Genomic DNA, 7,935 nt, shown 5'->3' on the forward strand with positions numbered 1-7,935 from the left:
CTGACATCGAAGGCCACAGACCAAGACTGGCTGCATGACTTGTGTGGTCCAAGGCAGTATGGCCACTTCTTGATATGGAGGGAAATGGAGACTGTTTTATACATGTTTTTTTCTGTTCTTCTACACCCCACCACATCTCAGCTATATTGTCTCTTGGAAATACAGGTTGACTCAATGTATGTTGAAATTACAAGTCCCATACAACCAGATCCCTTCCTCTGACATGGAGGGCCAGCCCACTAGGTGAGGTCAGCAATCCCATCCCATATTGAAGCTGCATGGAGTTTTATTATTCAAATCTGCTCCCCCTTTGCTCCAATGCCTACTCATATCTCTATAGTGCCTTTGCATTTACATATTGACAATAATTCTTGTGTATTAGGAGCTATTTCACATGCGTGGATTTTTACACACATTTGATCCTTGTAACAACTTTGTGAAGAAATTAGGACAGTGTATTCTGACAGACAAGATCAGGCATGTTCAGAGTGGTATAGCTGTAGACCAGGACAGTTGGTTCTGAATCTGCTCACCCAACCAAGAGTCTAAGACTCTGTAAGGCAGGTAGATTTCCAGTTATACAAGGCACTGTGTTGGGGTCAAATGTGGACTCTTCGAACTCCAAAGATAAACTTTGTACATGTGTGTGTACACATGTATATGAGTGCAGGTGCCTACCACAGCCAGAGGTGTTGATAATGTAAGTACTGGGAACCAAACTCAGTTTCTCTGCAAGAGCACTGTAAACTATCAACCACTGAACTATCACTTGAGCTCCTGGGCTCTCTCTACAACACGGGGCATGGGTGAGGTTTCTTCACTGAGCTCTCCTGATGGGGTTATCTTTTGAGAGAGAGAGAGGCGGGGGTGGGGGTGGGGGTGGAGAACAATTGAGACAAGGTCTTTTTCATGAAATTGGTTTAGAGGTCAGTTCTGTAGTAGCTGCTGGAGTGTGTTCTCTTTGCAATCACCTAAAGAGTGATGTGTTTTTTTCCCGAGGTGTTATACCCAGGAGAGTGTTGGGTGGGTTTTATGCCTATGTACATCCTCATTCTTATATATAGGGTCTATCTGATGTATAAAAGGAGGCTGGGTTTGGAGAGAAGAGAAAGCAAGAAGACGGAGGAGGGAAGGTGCCAATGTGTGCTCAGCATCACAATAGGGGCAGCACCAGAGGCACATGGGTCTCATTTATTTTTCTGATAAATAACTGTTACTCATGTCAATGTGCAGCGGTATCAGGCTCCTTTCATGCACCGGCTGCTTTTGCAAAGAATCCATTAGTCTCGCATGAATCTTCAATTATCCCTCTACTCAGCGAGGAAGCGAAGCTCTTCCAGTTGATGGAAAATCTTTTTACTCTCCTAACCATTTAACCAGACCCAGAGCACTAATAACTTTTCCTAAATCTCATGAAATGGGGGTTGGGGCTGCATCCTGTGGATTATACGTAGCCAGTAGGTAGATGACTGAATATAGACTTCTATCTCTGTCCATTCACTCATTCACAAAATATCCATGGAGTGCCTACTATGTGCCATAAATTGGGACAAATCCTGGATCTTTTTGCCCATTGACAAGGGCTATATCTGCCCTGTGAAAGAGAACAAACACATTTAGGGCCATTTCAAACCATCCTCAAGAGTATTGAAGAGTATTGCTAGTAGTAACACCACTGTGAAGCTCTCCATACAAATAGCTTAGTTATCAAAGAACTTGTGTGTGTGTGTGTGTGTGTGTGTGTGTGAGAGAGAGAGAGAGAGAGAGAGAGACAGACAGACAGACAGAGAGACATAGACAGAGAGACAGAGAGACAGAGACAGACAGACAGAGAGAGACAGAGAGACAGAGACAGACAGACAGAGACAGAGACTTTGGGTCTCTTCATCAGTGGCTCCCTACCTTGTTTATTTGGAGCATGGTCTTCCTCTGACCCCGGAACTTACAAATTCAGCTAGGCTGGCTGATCAGTGAGCTCCAATTGTTGGTCTGTGTAAGTTCTCTGACCATGGGGATTATAGACACTCTCTGTCATGTCTGCCTTTTATACAGGTGCTGGAGATCTGAACATGCTTGCTCAGTAGGCATTTTTCCAACTGAAGTATTTCCTAGCTTTTAAATTTTTGTAAAGGTTATGTTCTTAAAGTCTGAAAAAATTGAAACATTCAATTTCAGGTATATGAAAGTTGTAAGGGTGATATACAGCATATTGTTTTCTTAAAGTATTTAAAGATATTGGGGCCTTGAGAGATGGCTTGGGGGTAAGAGCATTGCTGCTCTTGCAAAGGATGCAGGATTAGCTCCCAATATCTATATCAGGCAATGGTACCCTGTTCTGACCTCTGGGCATACCTACATGCAGATAGTATACATACAAAAACAAGAAATAAATCACTCAATCAACCATCCAACTAATCAATCTTCAAAAATATATTGTTGAGTAGATGCCCTATATCTCAGTTCTTTGGAGGAATTCTTTATAGAGCAGGTACTATTTGAGATCACAAGGAATGAGACTGTGGCTATTGAAGGAATATCCCAGACAGATGGATTAATAGGACCATAGATGTGAATGGAAAAGATTGGATCATTCATGCAGAAGACAGAACACATATGAGCTTCAAGACTGGGCTAGGAGTTACCCCCACCACCAACCAGCTGGATACAAAGAGAACGGGTGGGTTCATGTAAGAGATCAAGGGGCTTGAAACATGACTCCAAAAGAAACCCATTTCCTCCTTGGCGCCTTTTAAGAACTCTCATAGTGTACAAAGGACCACATTGTGTGAAGTTTTCTTCCTTAACATAAAATTTCTGGAAAGTACACAATGAAAACGGAAACTGCATGTCTAGATCACGGTCATGTTCTAGTGAAAAACGAGAGGTTTAAGAAATGTCATCTAGAAACAAAATATAATCTTCAGGCATTTGAATGAAAGAATCAAGTTGTTGCCAGGAAAGAAGTAATGAGAGTTTTCAACAGCAACAAATTACAGTAAAAGGTAACACACATATAAAGTACTCATGGAAGGAAAATATGAGCTGAAGGTTTCATTTCTAGCCAAGCTTTACTTAGACAATAAAGACACAGGTGAACTGTCATGAATCTGCAGAAACTATGGACTGTGGTTAGGACAAGCCTCATGTAGATTAAAACATCCAGGGCCATGCTTAGTGGAGTGTGCATTTAGTATGCATAAATAAATTCCTGGGTTTGATCCATAGCATTGCACCAACCAGGTGTGGTGGTACACATCCATGATCCTAGCACTTGGGAGATGGAGGCAAGAGAATTAAAAGTTCAAGGTCATCTTTGGCTAGCTAGGAAGTTTGAGGCCATCCTGGGCTACAGATGTCCTTGTCTCAAAATGAAAATAAGACAATGCAAAATAAAATATCAAGAGAGACATTGGCTTAGAAGGGCTGATGTTGTGTCTAAATAAATTAGTGATGATCACAGAAAAAATATAATGCATAAGGGCTGTCACTGTGATCACAGTTGTACAGCTGTCAAAAATGGAAGGAGTTTGATGAGGAAGGAAATGAGGTCATTGGTAGCTTTATTGACATTGTCCAGGAATAAAATACTTATCCTAAATAGTTCACAGTTTCTGCATATCCATGACAGTTCACCTTTATCCTCTAAGGATAAAGTGCCTATATCCTCTAAGGAAAGCCAGAAATGAAACCTTTGGCTCATATTTTTCTCCTGAGAGTACCTTAAATATGCATTCATTTACCTGTTACTGTGATTTGTTGCTTCCTATCTTCTGAATTAGAAAAGTTTATATATATATATACATATATATATATATGCTTAAAAGATTTATTTAATTACATGAGTACACTGTAGCTGTCTTCAGACACACCAGGTGAGGGCATCAGATCCCATTACAGATGGTTGTGAGCCACCATATGATTGCTGGGCATTGAACTCAGGACCTCTGGAAGGGCAGTCAATGTTCTTAACTGCTGAGCCATCTCTGCAGACCCGCGCGTTATATTTTATGGCTGGAGATCAAGAGATAAAAGCCACAAGAGGACAGATTAAGATATTACTTAAAAGTATTATAAAAGTATAAAACCTTTGCTGGGAAATTCAAGCCTTCCTAAACTCTAAAACACAGAATAGAGAATAGGAATTTAGCTGAAACACGGAAAGACCTTTGTTTATGCTTCGGTGTGCACATATATCTGTATCTGGGCATCTCTGCACGCAGTGTACTATACATACCATTGTGTGCCGGAAAAGAGACAAAACATATCGAATAACTGGACATGATAACACATGCTCTGCTTTAATCCTAGCACTGAGGAGCCTAAGGCAAGGCTATTATGAGTTCAAAGCCAGTTCAGGTTACAAGCTCGAGAAGTGTATAGGTAAACACAAGATCTCACAATTGAAAGAAACATTTTTATTTTGTTTTATTAATTTTTTTTACTCAAAGAAAGTTCAATTTTGTGTTCTATATTGCAGATATGTAAAGAGAAGGCTTGTAAAATAAAATTTAAAACGATGAACTGCAAGACAGACAGCTTGGCATCCAGTAGGATGGAATTCAGACCAGAAAGCATCATAGGAGACAAAGAAGATAATTTACAATGTCAGGGCCTGCCTTTCACAATGCAGCCACTCGCCATGATTAATGTGCAGTCATCGGTAGCACACGTCAGTTTTCATACCGCAGAATCAATAAGAGATTCAAGGAGAAGCCATTGAATGCATTAATATTAGTCTTAATCCACCTCTGTCAATTCAAGGATTTGTACACAGAGAAAGATTCAGTAGGAATATAGCAGACCTAATCAACACAACAGGAAAGGTAAATTTTATATATTAAAATCTAGATAATAGATATTCATTTATTTTTAATTTTATTTATTTATTTTTTTGAGATAGTGCCTCATTATAGATCCTGAGAGGCCTAGGACTCACTACATAGATTAGGCTGGCCTTGAATGCACAGAGATTGATTGCCTCTGCATCCCGAGCACTGTAATCAAAGGTACGTACCACTAGGCCTAGCTATTTTTAATCTTTAATTAAGTGCATGCATGTGTGTCTGCATGTGATTATGTGTGTACTTGGGAAGGCTAGAAGAGGGTGTCCAAGCCTTGAAACTGGAAATACAGGCAGATGTGAGCTGCCAACACTAGTGCTGGGAACCAACACTGGGTCCTCTACAAGGGCAACAGTGCTCTTAATCATTGTCATCTTTTCAGCTCTATACATAGTTTCTTAAAGTTCACATGGTACTGTGGTTTAGAAATGCAATTTCCCCCTATGGGCTGGTCCTAGCTATTGCTGTTATGTTGGTAGATTGTGTAAACTTTAGAAGGTGAACCTTGCTAGCTATTATGGGTGGGTCCTTGGGGTCGTATCTCTAGCCCCTTCCTGTTTGTCGGTATAAAGTATTTGAACCCTCTGAAACCATGAGCCAAATTAAACCTTCCCTTCTTCACAATGCCCATGTCAGATACTTCTGTTCTCACTATGATAAAATTGACTAATGTACATATATAGGATAGTAAAGAAGTGTCTATACTTTAGTCCACAAAAGAGATCTCAATGAAAAGACAGAGAGAATAATATAGAACTCTCTGCCCCTAGCAGCACAGTGGAAGAACTATTAATCTTTTTTTTAATGAAGCTAAATGATCTTTAGCTGTACATCTTTCATATTAAAGCAGGCAAACAAACCATAAGGCTTCCATACCATAAGGCTTAGTGAAGAATTAATACTGGCCTGCACAGGCTGGACATTGGAACAGAACAGATAAAGTCTGGGAAGAGAGTCAATCGCACAAGCATATTTAATATCTACTCACTTAAGGTTGGCTCTCAAATCAGTCTGTTCAGTGTGCTCATCAGTGTGTTCATTATGGCACAGAGCTTGGTAGCACATAGACAGACAGGGTGCTGGGACAGCAACTGAAAGCATACATCTTGAGACACAGCCATGAGGTAGAAAGGCAGAGATGGGGGGGCGGCCTCGTGGGGGGAGAGGTAGGGGAGGGGGAGAGGTAGGGGAGGGGAGGGGAGGGAGGGAGGAGGGAGGGAGGAGAGAGGGAGAGGGAGGGAGGGAGGGAGGAGAGAGAGAGAGATATTGGTAACTGGGAACGATGCTGGCCTTTGAAATCTCCTTCAGCAAAGCAACACTTCCTAATCCTTCTTAAATAGTTCCATCACCTTGAGACCAAGTATTCATAGTATCTACAAGTCCATGGGGAGGGGTGTCACTCATTCATATCACCACAAGCTAGGACGTGCTCGTTATTTGGTTAGAGCTTCTTGCTGTTTGGAAATGATGCATGGGTAGCTTTGCGCAGTGGCAGTATCATAGCCAATGAGGTTTATCTGAGGCATGATTATTGCTAATTGAAATGCATGAGTTAGATGACATCTACCTCCCTATCCCCTCTCAGTTCTTACTGTTCTTGGAGCCTCAGAATGCAACAGAATTTGGAAGCAGGTTGTTGCACATATAAATCCTTTGGGTCAGTTGAGACTGGAGTTAGGTAAGACCCTTAATCCAATATGACAAATGGCATTTTAACAAGAGTGCTGGTGATATAGCTTATATGGCATAGCACTTGTCTAACATGCACTAAATAAACAAATTGGATGTGATGATAGCACAGCTCTTGGAAATAAAGGCAAGAGGATCAGGAGTTCAAGATTGTCCTCAGGTACATAGTGAGTTCAAGGCCAGCCTGGACTACATAAAATGCTTCCAAAAAGAAAAGTAGTGTACAAGGAGAAGGCCAGGTGATGATGATGTGTCTACTAGTCAAGGAACACCAAGGACTGCTAGCAACATGAAAAGTTGGAACACACTCTTCTAGAAATTTGAGAGACAGGGACAGAGAGAGACAGAGACATCAAGAGACAGAGACAGAGAGACTCAGAGAAAGAGAGTTCCTATTCATAGGTCAATCTCACTCTTCTCAGACCAGGGATGAAGAAAGATTCCCTGGATCTGGATGCCAAAGACTTCTGGAACAGTACTGTGCAGTTGACTGCCTGGGAGGCTGGGGTTGAGGCTGGGCCTACTTTCACCTTACTTACTCCCTGCCTCTGGCCTCCTGATCTGAGCTGCCCAGTGTGGCTACTTGCCTCCTATGATCACAGGTGTCTTAGTTAGGGTTGCCATTGCCGTGAACAGACATCATGACCAGCACAACTCTTATAAAGGACAGCATTTAATTGGGGCTGGCTTACAGGTTCAGAGGTTCAGTCCATTATCATCAAGGTGGGAAGCATGGCAGCGTCCAGGCAGGCATGGTACAGGAGGAGCTGAGAGTTCTACAACTTGATCTGAAGGGAACCAGGAGAAGACTGGCAAAGCTCACCCTCACAGTGACGCACTTCCTCCAACAAGGCCACACCTATTCCAACAAGGCCACACCTCCTAACAGTGTCATTCCCTGTGGGCCCAGCATTCAAACATCTGAGTCTATGGGGGATGAGCCTATTTAAACCACCACACAAGGCACGTGCAATGTGGCACGTTCAAACCACGATGCACTCTCAGCAGCCTGCACACTGGGTTGTAAAGACTTAGTGGGAAAAGACCATAAAATGTTTCACAAATTATGTACTTTCAAATTATTGATTACATGTCGATTCAGTAATAGTTTAGATATATTGGGGTCCATAAAACATATTGTTAACACTACCTTCACCTATTTCTTCTACTATTAAAAATATGACTATGAGAACATTTTAAATTATACACATGGTGAAGGTTGTGGCTTGCATTTAATTTTCTCTCATTGCTGCTTCGCAGACAAAGTCAGAGGCAGGCAAAGTTGCTGTGAGGGGCCACGAGGTGGCTTCCTTGGCCCAGGGCAGGAGTAAAGGAGGAGTGTTTACTTTTGGGGTGTGGGGGGACAGAGTAGAGAGATCTTGAGTAAGAACTACTGTGTGCCAGA

The 7,935-nt window shown here is 41.8% G+C and overlaps 1 pseudogene; it reads left to right on the top strand.

The window, feature by feature from the left end:
- The first annotated feature begins 6,318 nt into the window (after positions 1-6,318).
- Positions 6,319-6,481, top strand: LOC116895120 (annotated as a pseudogene).
- Positions 6,482-7,935: the final 1,454 nt, after the last annotated feature.

The sequence above is a fragment of the Rattus rattus genome, chromosome 2 (assembly GCF_011064425.1).
Source record: "Rattus rattus isolate New Zealand chromosome 2, Rrattus_CSIRO_v1, whole genome shotgun sequence".
NCBI classification, from domain to species: Eukaryota; Metazoa; Chordata; class Mammalia; order Rodentia; family Muridae; genus Rattus; species Rattus rattus.